The 24,218-nt window shown below is 29.6% G+C and overlaps 1 long non-coding RNA gene across 7 annotated transcripts in view; it reads left to right on the forward strand.

The window, feature by feature from the left end:
- Positions 1-23,503, forward strand: part of LOC107455688 (uncharacterized) — a 105,242-nt gene extending 81,739 nt beyond the window's left edge. For 2 of the 7 annotated variants that reach the window (XR_001585617.4, XR_015429929.1), the window contains 3 exons: positions 749-876; positions 3,890-4,005; positions 22,972-23,503. This is a non-coding gene — a long non-coding RNA (uncharacterized LOC107455688). Of the gene's footprint in view, positions 1-748; positions 877-3,889; positions 4,006-10,822; positions 11,116-22,971 lie in introns of all 7 variants that reach the window. The other 5 variants (XR_015429930.1, XR_015429926.1, XR_015429925.1 and 2 more) reach the window with 5 other exon arrangements.
- Positions 23,504-24,218: the final 715 nt, after the last annotated feature.

Consider the following 24,218-nt stretch of genomic DNA (forward strand, 5'->3'; position numbering starts at 1 on the left):
CAGAAAAGATGTAACGAATAAAATGTTAAAAACTACGTATTCGTAATTAGCATTTAAACATTTAGCATTAGCATTTCTTTTAAATACTTGCAGTGTCTACTGTTAATTTTGTGTAAATTTTATAAACTATGAAAAAATTACAAGAAAATAAAAATACTTTTAATTGACGAATATAAATAAATATTTGTTTAATTCTTTTCTGCAATTTATTACAAAAATAAAATTTATATTTGTATAAAATTTTAATTATAATTCATTCTTCTGTCATAATGATTAAAATGCAATGTCATAACGCAATTTTTAAATTTTGAAATCTAAATTGACTTTGTTTAAATATTTCATTTTTTAATCTGAAAGACAACTGTGATATAAAAACAGCAATAAGCTCTATATTTTGTCCAAAAAAAAATTTACATTAGGCATTTCCTAAAAAAAATTGCGAAATAAAATTTTTAAAATGTGTTACAACATTAACTTTGGGGAATTTTAGTAAATGTCTCAAAATGAAAAGTTATCAACTTTAAAATCAAATTTCAATTGAGATTAAAGCAATCATCTAAAATGCTTATTTTAATGTCATGTTAATTTAAATATTATGTTTTAAATTCATCATAAATTTAAAACATGAATAATGAAAACTCAGTCCCTATGTGAACGCATCTGAATTGAATATTTTGCTTTGAAGTAATGTATCCAACTGACAACTTGTAAACAAACTAAATGATAAATTGTTTATTTTCGACCCTAGATGGCGTAGCAGTCCTGACCACTCACTTTTGACAACTCCTTCTCAATCCTGCTTGTGGGCCGGCCCTCTGCAATGTCACGTCCTACCCTTCCATCATGATCCTGCTTAGCCAATGACAAATCGTTTCGGTGACGTATCACTTTTACGCTTTGTTTACTATCGAGCTTTGCTGGCTTAACTGCAGCTCTAAATCATTTTAAGAGATTATTTTTTAAATATTATTACTATTTTTAACTACAAATTCTTCTGAAAACAGAAATAAATGGTTGTTTACTTATTTTGGTCTATTTATTGGTGACCTGTCACTCAAGGAATAAATTAATCATTATTTTGCTCTTTTCTGAAATAAGATATGATAAATGATGTTGGTACTGCCATCTATGAATGGTTTAAAAAACTAATAGCTCTCTAAGTCTAATTTTTAGTTCTGATAGAACAGTTTATAAACTGGGTTTCTGAAAAAATTATTTTGCTTTCACAGATGATCAGTTCTAAAAATTTTTGTAAATAGAATAAATCCAACGATAGATTTTAAAGTATGAAAACTGAGGGTATAGGCTAAAATTATTTGTTATTGAGATTGAAAAAAATTAGTGTGTAAAACTTAGTTCAAGCCATGTTTCAATTAAAATTATATTGAAATTTTTTGTATTAATTTTGTGAATTTTCATGAATCAAATAATGGAAAAAATAAAAGTTGTATTTGATCGAATAAAAAAATGATAAATTCAAGTGAAAACAATTTTTAATTCTATTTGAGTCCTAAAAATTTAGTTTGCAAGAAGAATTAATTAAACTTGGATTCTCATTTAAATTATATCATAGTTTGTATAGCGTGTTCCTATCATAATTTAATAGAAAAACTGCACTAATTTGATTCACTAAGTACAATTTATGTCAGATATTTTGTGTTTATAAATTTTAATTTCAATTATAAATTTTATATTATTATATATTGTTAATTATATTATAATACTAATTAACGATTAATAATATTAATATATTTAAGTTATTGCTAAATTATATAATGTTAATTTTATTATAAATTCTGTTAATTATAAATTTTGTAGGAATCAAAATAAGTCGTATAAATGGCTTTCGTTTTTTCTCTTTAAAAACATAAATATGTTTTGAGAGAAAATATTTCTTTATAAATTATTAAAAGTCGTTATAAATTATTAAAAGTCATTTATAAATTATTAAAATATCTTTTACATTCTTTTATAACAAAATATTTTTCAGCTCTTGAGCTACAATGATGTTTTTTTACAAAATACTTTTTAAATGCAGTTAAATAAATTCTTTTCAAATACAGAATTTTCTATAATAAATTCATTTAATTCTGAATATTTAATGTATTTTAGATCGAACGGGTGGTATGAAAATTAATAATATTCCTTATTTATCGTCAAGTAATGTGAGGAGAGTATCAAAAATTAGGTCAAAAAAGTTTGAAAATTTGTGGTCAAAAATTAATATTTATTCGGGGGAAACACGAAAACATTACCGAAATCTACCGAATTGGTCGAGATGAAAAACACCGAAACCAGTTTGGTTGCCTAAGAATATTTGGCGGTTATTGCAAACTTTTCCAATTTTTCTCGGTTTCCTTCTGCAGTCCAACAGATTTTGATGTATTCAGTTTCGTTTTCTTCGGAAGTAATTTCCCAGAATTTAAAAAAAAGATATTAAAGGTGATCATTACGGAACACCATAAATATAACTTTTTTGAAGTTTCATCACGTTTTCAACTGTATCTTCAGATTTAAACAAATATAGAAAATATTTTTATTTTCGTTCGTTTCGTTTCAGAAATTACTTCTTAAACTAAAACTAAAATTTTTAAAAACTAAATATAAAATTTTGTAAAGTTAAATTCTCTGCTTTTGATTATTTTTCTAATTCTTTTTTCAAATTTTTATTATTATTTGTCAATTATCATTTTAAGTATTTCGCTCGAATAACATTCTACAATAAAATACACAATTTTGTGAAAAATAAAAACTAGCTTACTAAAATAGCGCACATACATTTTAGTTCTTCTGCTTTTTTATTTATTTATTTATTTATTTATTTATTTATTTATTTATTGAATATTTGCAAATAAATTATGCTAAGAAAATTACAGTTTAAAAAATATTATGAAATATGAAATTGAGCCGCGATGGTTAAGGGGATAGAAAATTCGCCTCTCTTTGAAGTAAGCCCAGGTTCGAATCTCAGCGTTGGCTGGTTGAATTCTGCTCAGCGTTGCGAATTCTGCTCATGGCTCGTACCGACCACAGCACTGAAGTAAAATATCCTCCGTGGTCATGGTTTAGATATCCCTTACGATCTGGCTAACCATAAATATTTTCGTAGTTTTCCTCTCAATATAACGCAAATGCGGGGAAATTCCAACAAAAAGTTTTCCACGAAGACTAGTTTGTAGTAATTATTGATCTAGGAATTCCCTTATCATCAGGGTTGGGTTCAAAATGACTAACTGCGGTGTTGAACATTGATATTCGTTAACTCAGAATTAACTCGGCTGTTCAACGCAGATTTTAAACTAGAAAAAGCATGAAATTGAGCGTTTAAGAAGTGAAAAAAAGTAAGTTATTTAATTTGACGCTTGGGGCATTTATTTCCCAGGGTCACTAATAAATTTTCTACTTTTATCAGTGGAAATAATTGTTTAGTAGGTAAAAATATAACATAATGATGCAAGTGCATTTTTTTGATATTCATTCATTTCTTCATTATGATTTCGATTATAAATAGCTTGTAAACAAGGCAGTTTGAGCAGAAAGAAATAATTTTAATTTGTAAAATTATCAGTCAATAAAGTTTGTTTTCATTTATTTTATTTTAATTTGTACTGAGCTGATTAAAATGTGAATTAAAATATCAACTTTCCTTGCAAATATTTTTTTAATTATCTAACTTTTCAAACAAATTCAACTTCGTTAATACATAGAATATAATTTTTACGTTCTATTCCAGAAACTGTTGACTTTAGATTTTTTGCATTTTTGAATGTTGATTCAGTTTATAGCAAAAAGTTACTTTGCTGTGATATTATCAAGCACATTATTAATAAACTTTTCTAACAAATTCAACTTCTTTAATATTTACAATAATTTTAACTATCTATTCCAGAAACTGTTAACTGTCTCTTATTTTGCATATTGGAATGTTGATTCAGTTTATAGCAAACTTTGAAATAGAAAAAATAAATAGTTACCTTGCTGTGATGTTATCAAGCACATATAATGGTAAGTAAAGATTTTTTTTAAATGCATTTTAAAACCATACCACTCAGTAAAATTTATTTGTTCATTTTGGGAAATGAAATTTTTGATTTTAATAAAAATTTATGTGAAAATTTGTCGCAACCCTATTAGAAGTGTAGTGTGAACCACATTAATGTGCCATAAAAAAAATATCATAGCAATATAGTTTACCTGTTGAAACTTTTGCGGCAACCTGGCACAAATCGTACAAATTTGCTGCTGATATTAGGATTTAATTTGCAATAATATTTCAACAATCTGAAGAGAAAATGAAACAAATTGAACTATTCCATTATTTTGACATTGCATAAATGCAGTAAAATTGAACCATTTTATCTTTCTATTCCATTGGCATCATTATTTTAGCAATGTATGCGACAGTAAATTTGAACCATTAAACGATTTTACTTCCAACAATATTTTAATAGGTTCAAAATGCAGTAATCAACTGGACAATGGTACAACTTGAAACAATATTTTAACGGTGCATATATGAAGTCAATATTAATCATATAATGATTCAATTTGCATCAGTATTTTAGCAATGTATTAAAGTAATAAATTCGAACGATAGCAGCAGGTTTAATTCGTAATGCATATTTTAATGTATTCCAAATATATAATGGCCGCAATATTTTAACATGGTTAAAAATGCGGCAATACGATAGAATGATAAAATGATTTAAATTGTAGCACCATGATTAACCGTGTCTAAAGCAGTAACTTAGAATAATTGTTCAGTAATTTTAAATAATAATTGTTCTGTAATAGAATAGAAAGAATAATTGTTTAGTAATAGAATAGAAAGAATAATTGTTCAGTAGTAGAATAGAAAGAATAATTGTTTAATAATTTTAATATTATATAAATGCAGTAAATTTAAAAATAGCATCAATGAAACAATATAATGGTTAAATTTACAACAGTATGTTTAGTAATTTTGAAAAATGTCCTGATTATATTGATATCTTTGAACGATATTTTATTCGTATGGAACGATCAAATTTGAAGGTAAATTTTTGTTCCAAATACTTAAAATTATCAGTCAATTTAAAGGTTTTATTTAAATGTTCCTTCAGTTTTATAAAATGCATTAAAAAAAAATTTCAAATTTTTTCTTGAAAAATTTCAAATTTTTTTGAAAATGCATAAAATATTTATGCTAAGAATGCTAAGTGTACAAAATGAATCTTTTCCTTAAAAGAAAAACTCTTTTCAAATTCTAATACCTAATTCAGCTTTGGATAACAATTTCACTAAAATTTGTAGCAGTTTAAGTAAAGTTGGTACTAGAACCATTTTTAGGTGCAATACAATTCGCTTTCTTGAACTCTAATAGATAAATAGATTATAGGTTTGGTTGAACCATAATACTGTCATGCAATTTGCCAAAATATTTCTCTTAAACGGTGACAAAGAAAGTCTTAATTTATTTTTCGTATTGGCAACACAGAACTGAAATATCAAGCATGTGAGCTGTCATTAACATGGAGACAAAACTTACATGCTCAGAAGTTTCTGAATGAAAATTCTTTTCTCGCGTGGAATGAACGTAGAAGCAAACTGAGCTATAAGTTGGAAAGAATTGAAAGGTTAAAAGTGAATAGTTCATATGAATAGAGTTATAATTTAATTCAATATTATATTTCAATTATACTTATAGAGGTTAATAATAATAGCTTTACAACGATAACTCAAAGCTCGGAAATTTATAATTGTGTTTTCAACAAATTTTTGAATCTTGAATTGTACTTTGTAAGAAATTTTAGAAAGTAATTTTGACACGACAAAAATGTTTCCGAAGAATCTCAGAGAATTCATTTAATATCACGTTTGCGATCAATTGAGAAAAATTTATTTTATTTTTAAAAATAGGAAACTGAATCTCATGGACTCCGATTCAGTTTCTGAGCGTAGCGTAGCTGCCACAACAGCTATTAAAATCCAATTTACTAGTACATAAGAGAAGTACATGCTAAAACGATTCTATCAGAAGCTCCATTTTGAAAGATGACGCTTGACATTTTATTTTATTTTATAACCGTCGTTGAACAGTCGACTCAAGAATTTTTTGAACGAGTACTAACTTTCAACTCCGTTGCCTTGCAATTTTGAACCCAATTCAGAAGACAAGGGAACTCCTGGATCAAGTATTGGATGAAATTTGCCTTCGTATAGGACTTTTGATGGAACTAACCCACATTTTCGTTACATGACGAGGAAAACTACGAAAATCACCCACGGTAAGCCTGACGTCAAGAAGACTTTAGACGGACCAGCTATCGCTGGGATTCGAACCTGGTTTACCTCATTGTGAGGCGAATGCTCTATCCTCTGAGCCACTACGGCTCTCACGGTTATCATTGCCGGTAGCCCAACACCACATGGTTGATTCACGGACGTGACTGAACAAGCCTGCCTTACCCAACTCGTCTACCTCGACTGAAACACCCACTTCTCTTTGAACACACCAAGTTCAATGGATGGTTCACAGTGAACAGATGATTTGTTATTTGTGACTGTGACATTGTCCTCCTCACGCTGTTGCTATTCTGTTTTGATCACACGCAACAGGGGCCTGTACACACTCGACTGCTAATTGCAACACAAGAACGAGCAAGCCCTCAACAGTGATTCTTATACAGCTCTCACGACCAGCACTCAAAGCCCGGTGATCTTAATACAGCTCTCTCTTCCTCTCGCAAAACAGAATGAATCGACTATGGTATCCATTCATCGAATTCTACCACAGATAAAATTTTAGTGGGGGAGTACTGTAGCGTGGCTACCACTACAACTATTAAATTCCAATTCACTGGTATATAAGATTGATCCGACTCTATCGAGATACCTTTTGATAGAAGAAGGCTAACATTGCTGGTATCCTAGCCCCACAAGATGTTTTCGAACTATTAAGAAACTTTTCTGAAAACTACATGTACGAAGCAGTCAATAATCAGAAGAGTTTCAGTTTCAGTTTTTTTTTTTTTTTTTTTTTTTTTTTTTTTTTTTTTTTTTTTTTTTAAATTTTTTTTTTTACGGTGCATACTTTTTTAAAAGCATAATAATGTTTAAATATTTCAATAACTTGACTAAAAGAGTGATTTTTATTTATTTATTTTTAAAGGAATTAGTTTTAAGGATTTTATTAGCTGATCTTTTAATTCTTACGATTTCAAATGGGTTTAACTTAGTAGCGAGCGAAACGATAATGATCTATAAAGTAACGATAACGATAATGATCTATAAAGTAAACTAAGTAAGATGGCTAAGCAATCTTATATTGTAAGCGTTGAAGAGCGCCAGCGATTAGGAAGTGGGACCCACTAGCGGAAAAAAAAAAAAAAAAAAAAAAAAAAAAAAAAAAAAACGTGCTTTGTGACAAATTTTAAAAAAAATTATTGACAACTATTTTCTTTTTATAGATAATACTATCAACATTAAACGAGATTTTCAGGAGACTGATAAAGAAATTATGTTTTTATTATTTTTTTTTATTATTTTTTAATGTTTAATAACCGTTCTTGAACAGATGACCCAATTTTTGGATTTGTAATTTTGATTGAACCCAATCCAGAGGACAAAGGAACTCCTGAATAGTATTGGCAGAAATTTGTGCCTTCGTGGAGGACTTTTTTGGTGGAACTAACCCACATTTGCTTTACATGGAGAGGAAGACCACGGAAACCTCTCACGGTCAGCCTGACGGCAAAGGGACTCTCACCCATGATCCGCCTAATACTGAGGACAGTGCATCGTGGGATTCGAACCCGGTTCACTTCATTGGAAGGCGAACGCTTTATCCCCTCAGCCATCGCGGCCCAAGAAATTAAATTTAAAAAAAAAAAAAAAAAAATTTTTTTTTTGCAATGTGCAGTTTTTAACGCAAAAATGCCAAACATATAAAAATCTCAATTTATAATTTTTTTGTAGCTTCCGTTGATTTTTCTATTGTACGGCAGAACATTATCGCACATTTGATTCATAATATTGCGCATATTAAGCCATATTCTATGGAGCAATGGGGTTACCATTTAGTATGTAATATTCATCATATTATTCAACTTATTTAGGTATTTGCAAATTTTCAACAATATGCATTTTTCAACATGTGCTTACATTTTTTACAAACGTGCAATTTGTTAGTTGTAGTTGACAAAAATAGGATTTAAATTCGACAATTATAGAGATAGCAAAAATTTGAACCATGACACACAATTTGCGAGTTTTTAAATAAATTTTTTTTTTTCAGTATTGTAACTGCTAAATTAATGTAGCATTTTTTATTTATTTTTTTATTTCTTTTAGTATTGTAACTGCTAAATTAATGTAGCATTTTTTTCTTCTTTTTATTAAACTGTGGATGAAATTTAAGTGGAAAAGTGAAGAATTATCATAATTCAATGATGTGATTTTACATGAGAAAGTGATAAATCGCAGAATTATCACGTTACAATTTTGGACATTTTCAAACGCATAAATGATATTTTTCAGAAACTATTAAACAATACCCTTTTAACTTCTTTGACCATATGAAGATAAAATTGGGGATAACCGTGTAAAAGTGATAAATTACAGAACTTTTACGTTTCAATTGTGATCACATTACATTTTGCTAAGACTCAAACGATATTTTTAAGGAAATATTTTAATAAATTATACCATTATTTTGTTCTTTCTTGGTCCTCTGATTGTGAAATAGGGGATTAAAATGCTTGGAAGGATAAAGGGCAAAAATGATATAGGGATAAATCACAAAATTATCAACTTAGATCAAAAGTCAAAGACTTGATCAAAATTATCACCTTCGTTTGACTATCATCGAACAATATTTTTAAAGAACGCAAATTGTGTCTTTTTTTTTTTAAACTATTAAATGGTGCTCTTTTTATAGATCGGAAGATTAAATTGGGGATAATAAGAAATTTTTAAATCAAATATTAATAAATCGTAAAATTATCACGGTTCACGTGTAATCAAATGACATTTTTTAAAAACTCAAGCGATATTTTACGAAAATTATTAAATGCTGCACTTAAAATTTTAAATGAGAAATTGATAATTACGGATTTATCGTATTCTAATGTTGTTTAACGACATATTTCAGACATTAATAAAGTATACATTTGTTAGTACTTCTTTAATTATTCAAAGATAAAATTGGAGATAATAATGAAATTTTGAATGGAAAGTATAAAGTGGGGCAGAAAGAAAGTGTTTTTTGTCTATTAATTCGCAAAATTGTTATTTTTTCCCCTCTTTTAAATGTATGAATGAAATCAAAATTTTACTTCAAGATACAGATTATTTATTGGTTAATTTAAATGAAATCCAAACAAATTTAATTCGAATAAAATATATACTAGACTTTAAAGACAGAAAAAGAAAATTTGGAAACCAAATCGTAGGGTTATTTTTATTCAAACTGACATCGGTTTCACTTTTAGCTTTCAGAATCCCAAACGATTTTTATCATGTTGACGAAATCCTTCATCCCCTTCAATCATCACACAATCTGTCGACTATTAATCAAGTTGCCAGATCCGAAAAGGCTTTTATTTAGCAGAGCTCCAGATTCCATCCATTCCGCGTTGCACAGAAACAAGTTCTAGAACTTAGCGTTTTGGAACAAAAGAATAGAAATATCGATTAGCATATTGTGAAATCCCTCCTTTCCTCGGGCGGGCAGATTTCGAGAGTGACGAGGGACGGACGCCCGATGGTAACCATGGCAACGCAACATGTCTTCAGGGGAGATTTTGTCGTCTTTTACATACATCATAGTATTGGTGGAGGAACTTTTTTCCCTTATCCTTTTTATTTTTCTCGTTTTTTTATTTTCGCTATCAACAGAAGCATTGTGAATGGGAAATGAGGGGAATCCTGAAGAAGTTTTTTGGGGGAAAAAAGAACTTACCAGAAAGATTCAATTTATTGGAGATCGGCTTAAATATTTGAATTTTAAATGGAATTAAATTTTTCAATTGCTCTATGTTTCGGAAAGAAAAGTACATATGTATGAGAAAAGTTTTATGGACATTTTTCGTTAAATTCTTATTTTTCCTTGCAGAGATTATGCTTTGATTTTTTTTTCTTGTTTAAAATTTATTTTGTTTACATAACTTGCGTTGAGTGCATTGGTCTGTTTAAGAATTATTATAAAGTCTTAGTGGAATCCTAGCAGTAAGAAAAAAGTTGGAAAAAGTTATGAGTTAGAAATAAGACTTCGTCTTAATTATATTACTGAACTATTACGGGTTAAACGTAACACAAGAAGTATTATAATCAATAAATCGTTTTTAATTAAAAGTCAGCAAATTTTTTTAGCTTCCCTTCAATTTTGAAACATCGAGTGTAAACTGTATTTATGTTTTCAGAAACACGTTTTAAAACTGGAACTAAAAATAGGAAGTCACTGAATTAGATAGTTTTCAAAATTCCACTTCAGTGTTGTCCCCTCAAGTTGATTTTGCCTTTGCTTACCTGACTTAATTACTTAAAGGTACGCAATTGTCAAAGATCACGCAATAAACTTTCAGTGAAACTTTGTTTTGATAACATCACTTATAAAACATCACTGACGTGAATACTTGAGGTAAAAAAAATAAATAAATAAATAAATAAAAAAAAAAACAGAATCGTCTCAAGTTTAATTTCCAATATTGCCCATTGTTAAGCCGAGGAGAAAAAATCCTTTCTCCAACGTCCCTCCCGAACGGATTAATTATTTATTTTTGATCAAGTTTTGGCCTCTTGCTGAAATTGCCTCTTGATTTTATATTTTTTATTTTATAAACAGCGGTGAACAGCCGACTCAATTCTGAGTTTACGACCATCCTGGAAGACTTTTTGTTGGAACTAACCTGCATTTGAAATCATGAAAACCTGCCATGGTTAGCCCGACGGCAAGAGGATTCTAACCCATGAACCGTCTACCACTGAGAATATCTTACGTCAGCACTGTGGTTGGTGAGTTCCGGGAAAAGAATTCGTATCAACCAGTCAACACTGGTATTCGAAACTGGGATACCTAATTGGGAGGCAAATGCTCTATCTTCTGATCCACCGAGGCTCTCTTGTATTATTATAGAAGTAATTTAACATTATTTTTTTTTATGCAGCATTTCTTTTTCCCAGCTTGTATTCCTCATTGGTTAGCTTACGAGCACAGTTCTAGCCGAATTATGAAGCTAATTTGATTTTTTTTTTTCATTTCAAATTTATGATGACATTTGTTATTTATAAAAGCCTTGCATTATTTTTAACTGACTCGTCAATATATTTTTGGAGAATATCTAATTTCCAACAGAATTGGAATGTATTAAAATAAGGTTTATAAGATTAAGGCAATTTTTCTTCTGTAATGTACTGAATAAAGTTTGTTCATTATTTTGTTGTAGAAAATAGAAGTAAAAAATGTTAATGAATAAGCATGTAGGATTCAGTATAAATATAAAGTAAAGACTGTATAAGTAAAAACATAATGAACTGATGCTACGATGAATTAAAAGCAACACGAGGTACTAACAAATTTTAAAATAGTCATAACTGTATGTTATTATAAATAAATTTACTAAAAAACTTATTTGTTAATTTATATATTTTAACCATGTGCAAATCCATTCCGGCAAATCCGTGTCTAAAAACCAGTGAAAAACGGGAAATTCATGTTTCCTTCTCTCTCTCTCTCTCTTTTAATTAAATAAATGTTAATTTTCTAAAATCATAAAAACTGTATAATTAAATATCAACCTTTTTAATTATAAACTTCTTTAAATTATCCAGTATAATATTACTTTGCGCACATCCATTTTCGGGCCAATCATTGGTAACTAACAAATCAAACGCGCTTCAGTACTGCTGCAGTAAGAACGCGCTATAGAACAAAATTCTTCTATTTACGCTTTTAGCTCAATTTGCGCTTCTGTTTTCGTATTTCGTAATTTGGCTTTCTAATGCAAAAATATATTAATTTCATTTGAATTCGCTACTTGCTTTATAGATTTCGTTTTGCGTTTGGTTCTTCTTTTTCTGTTTTTTTTTTTTTTTTTTTTTTTTTTTTTTTTTACGTGATGTTTATTACTTAATGTTTTCTATTTTCTTTTTAAAACAATTTTTTTTTTAGTGCTACTCATTGTGTTGTTAAATTTTGCTTCTGCTGTATTGATACAATATTCGAAAGCACTCTTTTTTGCGGATAAATTCGTATGAGCTGATGAATAGATTATATCTTTTTGGCCTGGATTTTAATTGAATTTTAAATTTTTTTTAAACTTTTATTATTATTATGTTATTTTACTTTAATAATTATCTTCTTCTCTTTTCATTATTCTGTAATTTTTTCCTTTATTATATCCATTTCCATATTTTTTCCATTATGTTTTCTCATTATTTTGAATTCCAAAGGCATAACATTGCATTATATATTATTGAACAAGGCTTCAGAGGACGCCACAGCAAATACCTTTTCTTTTTTTTCTTTTTCTTCTTTTCTTTTTATTCTGACGTATTTTTGTATATCAATTGATTTAACATAACTCTTCCTAATTTTAACTTTTAACTTTTTATTAAATTTTAATTTGATTTTAATTTTAACTTTAATTTTAACTTTTTTTTACTTAATTTTATCATGATAACACCTTTAAAGTAAGTTTTTTGAAATTTTTTATAAAAATATTATTAATTAAACTATGTTTTACTTGAGGCAGTTTTTCGAAGAAGTTGTCATATGAAATGATTCTCTTCTGCGAATAACATGTTATTTTCATAACTGCTGTGACTTTGCAACACTTATCCGTGCATGTTTGGTCAAATTTGAGCCAGCGCTTTTTATTCTTATTCTGAAAATGGCTCAAAATGAATCACAGAAGAGAAGTTTTTGTGGTCTAATTTTTTAACATTTAAACATTTACTCCAATGTTGCATTAGTTGAGCTCAGAAAAATTTGCAAGAACTGAGAAACTTTGTAAGTTCTTTGTCCGTTGTAAAGACAAAATAATTCTTCGCGTTCAGATGGTATACATAGTTTAAAATTAAAGCTTTGCTTCAAGTGAAAGGAACTTAAACTGTGGCTTTTTTATTTTCCTTGGTTAGAGAGCTACGAAAAACCATTCCAGAACTGAGTTTATTATGAAATTTTGTTTGCAATGAAAAAAAAATGCAGACAAATAAAAATATTGAAATTTATGTAAAGAAGAGAGGATTTTTTTAAAAATCAAACCAGGAAAAACAACTTTAGTAAAAAGGACTTATTTCTCATTCTTTCCTCTTTCAATTTGACTAGTGAATTGAGCTAAGCTTTAAAATAGTTTAGCTAAGCTTTGGTGCACGTAGGGTTAAAATACATTTTTAACCAAAAATTGAAACTTTATGTCTTACACGAAATAAACTTTCTCTTTCTGCTGAATGTTAAAAAAAAAAAAGGAACGTTGGTTGTTTAAAAGATCGTTTTAAACTTTTGTGCTGGGAAGACGAGAGATGTTTTAGTCACAAAATCACCAATGTCTTGTTGTACGCGTTGACAGATAATTATCACGAAAATAAATTGACGTTCGGGGTTTATATCGCAGAAATAGAAAAGATTTTTCTGATTTCTATAAGGCATCGAGCACTTTAGAGGACACTACAAAACGAGAGAAATTTTATACGACGCATCCTATTTTTCTTATATTAGTTATTTAAAATTTAGAGAAAAGTAAAAGTAAATTCAGATAAAGCTAGACTATACCATGGCGTTTCAAATATTGAATTTTATTACCAAAATGGAAACAAATTATGGCAGAATAAGCAGTCGATAATTTATTCTGGTATAAATTGTTTACAAATCGATAGTTTGAAGATGGGAAATATTATAATTTAAAACTTCAATCTAGATTCCCTTTTTTTTTTAAATTTAAATTGCTAAGCAACTGAAACAGAATTAGTAATGAAACAATTTCTCAGAGTGTCCTATTAAAGATTGTTTAAATTTAACTATGTGCAACTACTGTTTCTTCGTCACACGTTTCTCTTTTAACTTGAACTTATCTATGTGTATTTCATTAACTGCTGCTTATGTGTATTATTTAATCTCACATTTATTTTGCGGTTCGAACTTAACTATGTGTATTCCAATAATTAATACTTCTATGCATCATTTAGTTTCTGATAAGCTTTTTCAGTTAAAACTTAACTATGCGTATTACAATAATAGCTGTTTCTTTGTTATGTTTTAGTTACACATTTCATTTTTAGTTTGAACTTAACTTTGTATATTCCAATAACTGCTACTCCTGTGTATTGTTTAACTCAAATTTCTCTTAGGTTTGAAATTAACTAAGGGTATTCCAATAATTGCTACTTCTGTGTCTCACATAGCTCTTACAGTTAAAACTATTATAATAATTGTTATACAATAATATAGTATATGCTATATTATAATACACAATCACTATTACAATAATATAGATTATTACAATCATAACTGTTTCTTTGTTGTGTTTTAGTCTCGCAATTCGCTTTTAGTTTGAACTTCACCATGTGTATTCCAATAATTGCTACTTCTGTGTAGCATTTAGTGTCCCTCACAGCTCTGATAGTTGAAGCTTAATTATGCTTATTATAATAATTGCTGTTTCTTTGTAATTATTTAGTTTCACAGTTTCACATCACATATCTTTCATAGTTTGAACTTTACTATGTGTATAATATCATGTACCTTTTTATGCGATAAATAGCTTGTCATGTTTAAAATTAACTATTTGCTTACACCTTATTACTTTCTTGAGTCTTACATGCTTTGTATTAAATTATCAATATTAAGTGGTTTATAACTTTTCTTATAATTCTGTAATTAAGTCGAATCTCTAACTATGAATATTTCTTGAAAGTGTTCCAATAATAAGTTGTATTTTTTTTATTGTATTAATTAATTTTGCTTTTTACTTGTCTTAAAATATTGATTTGTCGCAACATGTCAGAATCAACATTGGAGAAAGATCATCCATTCAGAACGGCTTTGAACCATTAAATTCGGTTTAATTATAATAATAATAATAATAATGATAATAATAATATAATATAATAATAATATTAATATAATATAATATAATAATTATAATAATATAATAATGATATTATATAATAATAATATAATTATAATAATAATATAGCAATTTAATTATAATTCTGTAACTATGTCGAGTCTCTAACTATAAATATTTCTTGAAAGTGTTCCCAAAATAAGTTTTATTTTTTTTCATATCAATAATTCTGCTTTTTATTTGTCCTAAAATATTGGTTTGTCGCAACATGTCAGTATCAACATTGGAGAAAGATCATCCATTCAGAACGGCATTGAACCATTAAATTCGGTTTGATTGACATTGATTTAATGGAATAAGTCGTTATCAGCATTAGCCAATCAACATTAGACAAAGATCACCCTCTTGAACAGCATGGAACCATTAAAACCGGTTTACCTTAACTTAGATACTCCAAACGCACTCGATATCTTAAAAGCCAGCCATTTGTAAAACTTCATTCAAATCGTCAAGAGTTAGTCAATGTCCTTAGAATTTGATCTAGAGGCAGAATACCAAGGATTTAGCAGACACTCTGACCCTATATCCTCTTTGAAATTCCTCTAAATGCCTATCTCCTATAGTTCGGGACGGGCTGTTGCGCCCCGGCAACCTGCTGAGCGCCCTGGGTTTTACTCATCGATTTCAAAGAGAGGAAGGCTTTATCGGCAAGAGGACGGTCCAATCATTTCGTCATTAGAGCGAGACACAACAGTGGTGGGGTGTGGAGAGAGGGCTTTTGGCAAACTCAGCAACACTCCAGATGTCTCCCTTTCCCGGGCAGAGATAAGCAGTCTGTACGTCCGTCCAACCGTCCTGTTCCCAAATTAAAACGCGAAATTGGGAATCTCAAACCCTGGGCTGCACCAGAGATGGATTTCGAACGAAGATTACTTCGTGCGGAAGAGAAATTAGATTCCAGCCCTTAGCTGAGTTTTGTGCATCATGGCGAGTGAAGGAATTAGAGGCGTTGGAGATTTGTAATTACGCTTTTCGAAAATGCGGGGGAAGGTTTACTGGGGGGTATTTGTTCGAAGAAAAGGGGTATGCCGAGAAACTTGGTCGAGATGTTCTTTAGGCTGTGTGATGAGTAGGGAGGAGGGATCTTCCGATGACGAAAAGTGGCTTTTAAAGTTTTGTGGACTGGAAAAATGGAGCGGTAAGCGTATTTATTTCGCCAGAATAATCGAATCATGAGAGTTTCGGGAGCTTTGAAGTATGAAATAAAAGAAAGGAATTTCTTTTGAGTTCGTTTGAATATTTGTCAAATATTGCATAAAGCAGACAATAAACAACTAAACGATGTTCAATTAAATACATTTTCACTCAGCATATGATTATTAATTCCGGCAGGCATTAATTATTTTGCCTTTGTGATGCTGGTAAAAACTATTGCTGTCACTGGTACCTACTGATAAAACTGGTAGATTGAATCATGGTATTTGTAAGATTTTATGACTAGGCTTGCTGACACAAGGATGCAAACTTGCGAAAGAAAACTATAAAAGCAGCAAAAGAGAACTATAAAAAAAATAACAAGTTGAGCTATGTTCTTGTTGAATCAGGATAATTTATTGCAAATAATTATAAAATACATAAAAAGCACCGTTGTTAAAGTTATATAGTTTACAAGTACAATCTGTAACCCCATCTGTATCTTACGATTAACGTTGCTGCAAGTTTAAGTTGTACATTCTCAGAAAAATCAGTTCCACGCTAATCCATAATGCCTATACCTTGAGCCATAAGGCTGTGCAAATTGGCTTCAACCTTAATAAGGTGTCAAATTGAACTATGTGTCCGCTCATATTTAACCATAGTATAGTGTAATCAAGTTTGAGATTAATTTATGGTTCAATTTAGCTTCATTTTAAGATTGCAGCCAAATTGAACAACATAATGTTTCAACATGCTTTATAATTTCTAACAGGGTATGGTTCAATCTGAACTTGTATTCCACTAGTGTAAGGTGTCACGGTGTCACTGGTTCGAGTCATGCTGTAGATGGATTAACTATCTTTAGATATCGTGGTGGAATCAGTGTCAAAAATTTGGTTCAAGGACATAAATTTTTGTGGTGGAATCGACAGCATGCTAATCTAAAGTGCTAGTTTCGAGTAATGTTGATTCATTACTAGTACATGTACTAGTTTCAAGATCATACCAAAATTCCTCTGAACCTGTAAGCTTCTATACTAAAAGTGAAGAGCAACCTGAAACGAACTGAACTAAGTTCAGATTAATGAAGTATGCATATTGCAAAAGCTTGTTCTTTCGCATTTTCATCTTTCTTTAGGTTTGATGCATGGGTATGATGTTAATTACGACTATGTTGTTTAAATGTTAATGAAGTTAAGTTTTAAATTTGGCACTTCTTCTTTCACTATTTGACGATTTTTTATTTTATTTTATAACCATCATTGAACAGTCGAGTCAATTTTGAGTTTACGACTACTAATGTTCAACTCCGAAGCCTTGTAATTTTGAACCCAATCGAGAAAAATATTTTAAATATTAAGAGAAATTTGCCTTCGTGGGGGGGACTTTTTGATGGAACTAACCCGCAATCGCTGTGCATGGTGAGAAAAACCACTTAAACCTCCAACGGTTTGCCTGACTGCAAAGGGACTTTAACTCATGATCCGTCAGTCACTGAGGATATTTTATGTCAGCACTGTGGTCAGTAAAAGCCGTGTGCGGAATTCAACCAGCCGTACCATTCAACCAGCCGTAGCTGGAATTCGAACCTTGGTCATCTCATTGGGAGGCAAGCTCTCTATCATCGGAGCCATTACGTCTCTATAATTGACGATTTTTTTATATTTTCATTTTATAACCGTCGTTGATCAGTCGATCCAATTTTCGGTCTAAGACTAGATACTAATGTTCAACTCCGTAGTCTTGTAATTTTGAACCAATCCAGAAGACAATGAAACTCCTGGATCAGTACCCGCAGAGGTATGATTTGTTATCGGAACATGGGGGACTTTGAGACTCTGCAAATTTAACGATCATTAGTCAACATTTACTACGCGTTGAGTCTTCGGCCGTTGAGGATCGAACCTACGACCTCTTGGACATGGGCCCAGTGTCCTACCAGCCAGGCTATCCCGACCTATCTTTGATGATTGGTACATTTCAAATTCTGATAAAATACATGATACCTATCTAGCTAAAGTATTATGTGGGTAAGCTTTACAATGTAATGATTAAAGGCAAACATGTAGATAATTATTAGTTTAAAAAAGTATTAATTTTGCATCATAATATACATTTTATTGTTAGGTTTATTTGAAGTAAAATTTCCGTTCTCTGTTAAATCCAACCATATCACTATACTCGAAAAAAAACGGAACTTTCCCAGTAATGGTGTTTGGTCGAAAACCTTATTAAATTCGCAATAAAATGAATTGAACCATTTTATGCAATTTGCCGAGAGAATATTTTATTTAAAAATCGATAGTTTAGTTTCGGGTACCTTGTAGGAATAATATGCAGGCATAACCTTATAAAATTAGACCACAAAATCTGTGAGACATATGAATTAAGCATTTTTTAAATGAAAATATTTTTCTTTCTGGGAGATAAGACAATTAGTTTATAATGAATCTCAAACTTGCAGAGAATTAAGCTTATAAATAAAAAATAAATTATTTTTCATTAGCTACCATAATAATAAGATATTTTGTTTGACTTTAATAATTTTGACCCTCAAGTTAAAAATAAAATATTTCAAATTAAATATTTTTAAGGAAACTGATTTATTTTAAAGAATTGAAAACAAGTCGGATACAAAGTATTTAACTATTTTTCTATGAACTTTAAATATTTTCTATATTCATTTTATTTAATAAAATTGATTTCTTTTTCAAAACAAATTTCAGGAAGGAAAAAAAAATAATTTTTTCTTTTCATGTCTGAATCAGCACGGTCACTTAAGACCACTCGCTCATACTTCAAAAGATTCTTAAGTGCTTGCAAAAGTTCTTCTTATTCTTTATTATTCCAGGAAAACTTCTCCAAGTCTGAAAACCTAAAAGACGGAAAAAGAAAAGGAAAAAAAAATATTAAGAAGAAGAAAAAAAAAGAAAAAAATCAACCCACACCATCTTTTCTCCAAAAATTGATTTTCACTTTTCCGTTCGAACCGAGAGAACGTTTTTGCTTCAAGAAATGCAAATTAATGAGTTTCTTTAATGAAAAGGAGTCTTCAAGAACGAAAACTGTTGGTACGAAATTAATGAAAAAAATAACAGAAGCTCTTTCGATCGACTCTGGGCACAAAACTGGAAAGAAGCTTCCCCCCCAAACACTCCTGCCCCCCGATTACTGTGATTAATAGTCAAAGGCCAGAACCTTCTTTTATTAATTTACCGAAGAAAATGTTGAATTTCTTGGGATTTTAAATGTCTGTCCATTGATTACAGTAGTTGTGGACGTTCTAAAATGCCAAATTATTTAGCGGCTAATACTAGCTGGTTCTTTTTTACTTTTTTTTTTCCACCTTCATTTTAGTTTATGCCCGGGCAAAGCTTTTGTTGTTACCCCGGTATTACCATTTTATTTCCATCGACAGCGTTGAATCTTTGCAGATGGAAAAATTTAATCAAGCTGAGAGGGAAAATGCGTAATAAATTAGAACGTCGACGAGGATTTCTGTTTTCCTAATCTGTGCTGCTTTATACGGTTTTTTTTGTTTTCCGTGCGGAAACTCCAAATTAACTAGGCACTTGTTAGAGAATAAAGAATGAATCTAGAGAGTGAGGTCAAAGCGTGAAGAATGCGAAGACATTTATTACTAGAACTTAAGGCTTAATTATCTGCTTTTTTGGTATTTTGTTATTAATCTGAATTTAAATATTTTGTTGGCAATTTTTCGAAATCAGTCTCAACGATGGATTTTATTTTTAAACTGAGGTTTCTGGTTTTAAAATCAAGCCGACGATCTTTTGTTTTAAAACGGGCTTTTCTTAGCTGTTTTCGTGTTACTTGAGTGTTAGCTAAAAACATCAGTCACCTGACTCTTTCTATATTTGCACCATTGCTGACGAAACTAATTCATAAATGGAGTATATTCACCTGAGCTTGGTGTAAATACGTTAAGGTGAGTATGTGTGCTCGATTCGGCAATAACTTCAAATAGCGCACTGTTTTTACAGTGTATAATTCTTATGCCGGTTACACTACAAAGCTGGTACATAGTCAATATTTCGATGAAAGATCATTGTCAATAGCTGAATGACAGATCATTGCTTTTGACTGTGTGAGAGATTGTTAATTCCCGGGTAAACGATAATTGTCTATGCTTGATGAGAAATCATTGCTAATATCAGGATAAGAAATCACGAAATCATTGATATCTGGATGAGAAATCATTGTTAATCCTTGGAGGAAAGACCATTGTCTACAGCCCCTGACCAAATTATTTGACGCACTGTAAGATTCTATAAAGGCCGTAGCCAGGATATTTTTTCGGGGGGGGGGGGATATGGTAAAAAGCAAGGAGAGTTTCAGACATGCAAAGTAGGGGAAAAACATTGTAACAAATATTGTTTATTCTGTTGTTTTCAAAAGTTAAACTACTAATTAAAAAATATTACATAATACTTATTTTTCAATTAATATTACATAATAATTATAATCAATTTGTGAACAAAGTTTACAAAGACATGCGACAGGGATTTGAAGAAAATTTTTAGATTACTTTTTTCGGACAAGCCAGAATATCCCGAAATATGTTTAATAAAGTTAGTTAATAAAAGGTTTGATTCGACAGTTTTTGTTTTTCTTTTTACTGAGAGGCTCAAAGAAAGACTAAAAAGTTTGAATCCCAGAATTTGGGGAGGGGGGATTTGTCCCGTCGCCCCCCCCCCCCTGGCTACGGGACTGGATTCTATGTAATCAGGTGATACTATACTTATCAGGTGATACTTATCAGGTGATACTATACAGCTTTTTAGCTGATGTCTAAAAATTTAATTGAATCGTCTACGTATCGTTTCATTCTTTGTCATATGTTTCTCTGCAGACGATCGAATATGGAAATATTCGGTCGTTTCCCTCCCCCCTTTTTTTTTATTATAAAACTCTTAATTTATATAAAGAGGTGAATCTGTTTATTGAAATTTAAGAAATGCCCTTATTTATACGCGTTTTTAGACATCTTATTGCATGTAAAATAATGTTGCAAAAAAGATAATAAAATTAGATGTTCTGAAGTAGTTTCTATAACAAAATATAAATTTGTGCTAAGATTCAGCATCCGCGAACTTTTAAATTCCTTTCGTGCTTTACAATATCAATAATAGCTTCTCATTGGTACCTCAAAAATTGTTCATTTGATTGTCGTTTTGATTTCATGAGATTATATATGATTGTATTCTCTATAATGTAGCGGAGACTATTAAAAGGGATAGAGAAATTTATTTCACGTAGCATCTTCCGTGCTTACTTACGTAAGTCATGCGCAAGCTAAATAGAGGACTAAGATTGTTTTGTAGTATCTGCGCTGTATAGATTTTACGCGTATAGAATGCTGCGTAGAAGTTGAAAATCTCTAAATTTTGCACTTTCGCGTCTGCTCGTACGTGGGTTCTACGCAAGCATTGTTGAAAATCGAGAGTGCTCTGTTGTAATTGCGTTACCGAAAACTTTGACGTGTGCGCGCGGGATAATACTTTAAAGTAAAATATCCATCTGTCATAACTTTATTAAACATCAATATCCCACGCTATATTATTCAATGTTATATTATTCGCTTTTTTTTTAAAATTAAATTATGAATTTTGTAAAAGGTTCAAAAGTACATGTTTTAAACGAAGATAAAATGAAATAAGAAAGCTTACAAAATAATACATAAAGAAAAAGGTTATATTAGCAACATGTTAACTACTTGGCTACATTTTAATAGTACAACTGTGGCTGGTATACCGTAATTAATCTATTGTAATTTCTTTGTCAAGATAACTTGTATTTGATATTTATAACAATTTTCAAAAATTTCCTTCTCAATTTTGGATTTTAGGTTAAATTTATAATTTCCGTTTTCTTGATGCTTTACAAGTTTTTGATAGAGTGTGATTCAACTGAACACTATACCTTTCTGAAAATATTGAAAATGAAGCTTTATTAGATTAAGAGTTAGAAATAGTTTTTCTTCTTTTTTTTTTTCTCAAAAATGTTGTATAATAATATTATGAAATTCGTGGTTTTCATTAAGTAATTTAAAACTATATATTTGCCCGTTTTTAGACTTTTAAAATGTAAGTTTTACGGATTTGAATAATGGTAAGAAGAAGTTTTTAAATGTGGATTATACAAAAATAAATACAATTTTCGGAAATCTAAAAATTGGAAAATCCTAGATTTAATTAAATCAAAAAGTGAATGCAGAAATTGTATTTGTTTAATTTGTTTTTAAGAAAGCGAATAGTTAATCTAAACCATCTTACACTTTAAATCTTAAATGGCGATTAGATGGCGCCCTTGTATTTTACATGTAATAGAAGATACTGCTAAATAGAATAAGTGTTCACCATCAGTTAATTCGAATAAATTAAAAAAAAAAGGACTAAAAACTAATTTAGAATTTTCCCACCCTGTCTACAATCTTTTGACAGTTGAGCTTGATCAGCTGGAAAAAGGCTTCTGAGGTAATGAAAAAAAATTTTTTTTTCAAGTCTTTCTTTAGCATCTTAAGAAATTCTGAACAATAATGATTCTTTTAACTATGTTTTTTCACAACTTGTGGTGGAAAAAAAAGAAAACTACTATCCGACTTTTTCTTTTAACTCAAAATGTCTATATCTTGAATTCTTGAAAATAAAAAGGGAAACATATTTACGAGGTATTTTTCTGTAAAAGACTTTCTTTTTTCTTTTTTGTTTAGATCTCGAATTTTTCGGGGCGTGAAGGCGGAGATTGCTTGTAGAAGTGTTGACGTCATTTTCATGAACATGGAATGGTTGCTATGGTGACAGTGATACAGAGAAGAGCGCCCTCTCATGGGAAGTAGAAGACATAAAAGCTTTCTGCTGTAAAGATAGTTTCTTTTTTGAATAAGAAAAAAACTTTTATTTGATTTCTTCCCTAGTTCGTAACCCCTAAGGTGGTTGCATGCTAAAGAATGCGATGCTTTTAGAAATTTTCCATCAGCTATTGAATTAGTTTGATCATTTGTAGAAGTTAGAAAGATTTTCGAAAATTAAACATGTTAAAAATACTTGAAATATTTTTATGTTTTGTTTTTATATTATGCATATAGATTGTGAATGTATATGTTTATAGAATTAGTAAATTATTATAAATAGAATTAAGAAATGTCCAAAAAAAAAATTTTCCTCAAAGATTTTGTAAATTTAAATATGTAGAAGTTAAAAAAGATTTTTAACAATTAAATAAATAAAAAAATATTTGAATAATTTTATGTTTCGTTTCTTACAATATCTATACAGAGTGTGAATGTATATATTTATTGAATCAACAAATTATTAACTATAGAATTAAGAAATAGCCAACACTTTTTTCTTAACCCTTTTGATTTTCTAGATTCAAATTGTTGATAAGTTAAAAAGATTTTTGAAAGTAAATTTTATTACATAAAATTTGGAAATTTTTTATTTGTTTTTATATTATCCATACAGATTATGAATGCATATATTTATGGAATTAATAAACTATGAAATGCAGAATTGAGAAACGGTCAATTTTTCTCCCTTAAGCTTATAGATTTTATTGACTCAAATTTGCGTAAATTAAAAAGTTTTTTAAAAATAAATTAATTAAAATAAAATTAATAATTAAAATATTAAATAATATTTGGAATGTTTTTATATTTCATTTTTTACACTATCCATACAGATTGTGAATTTAAATATTCATAGAATGAATAAACTATTAAATAAAGAATTGAGAAAAATTCAATATTTTTCCCCTTAAGAATGTAGATTTTGTAAACCTAAAAAAGATTTTTAAATATAAAATTCTTTAAGTATTAAATAATATCTGGAATCCGATTTTTTCCTGCATTATCCATACAGATTGTAGATTTATATATTTATTGAATTAATAAGCTATAAAATGTAGAATTGAGAAGTAGCGAATGAGTAATAATTCTAAAATATATATATTTTGGAT

The sequence above is a fragment of the Parasteatoda tepidariorum genome, chromosome 10 (assembly GCF_982258835.1).
Source record: "Parasteatoda tepidariorum strain Cologne lab strain chromosome 10, Ptep-v5.0, whole genome shotgun sequence".
In the NCBI taxonomy this organism is placed as follows: domain Eukaryota; kingdom Metazoa; phylum Arthropoda; class Arachnida; order Araneae; family Theridiidae; genus Parasteatoda; species Parasteatoda tepidariorum.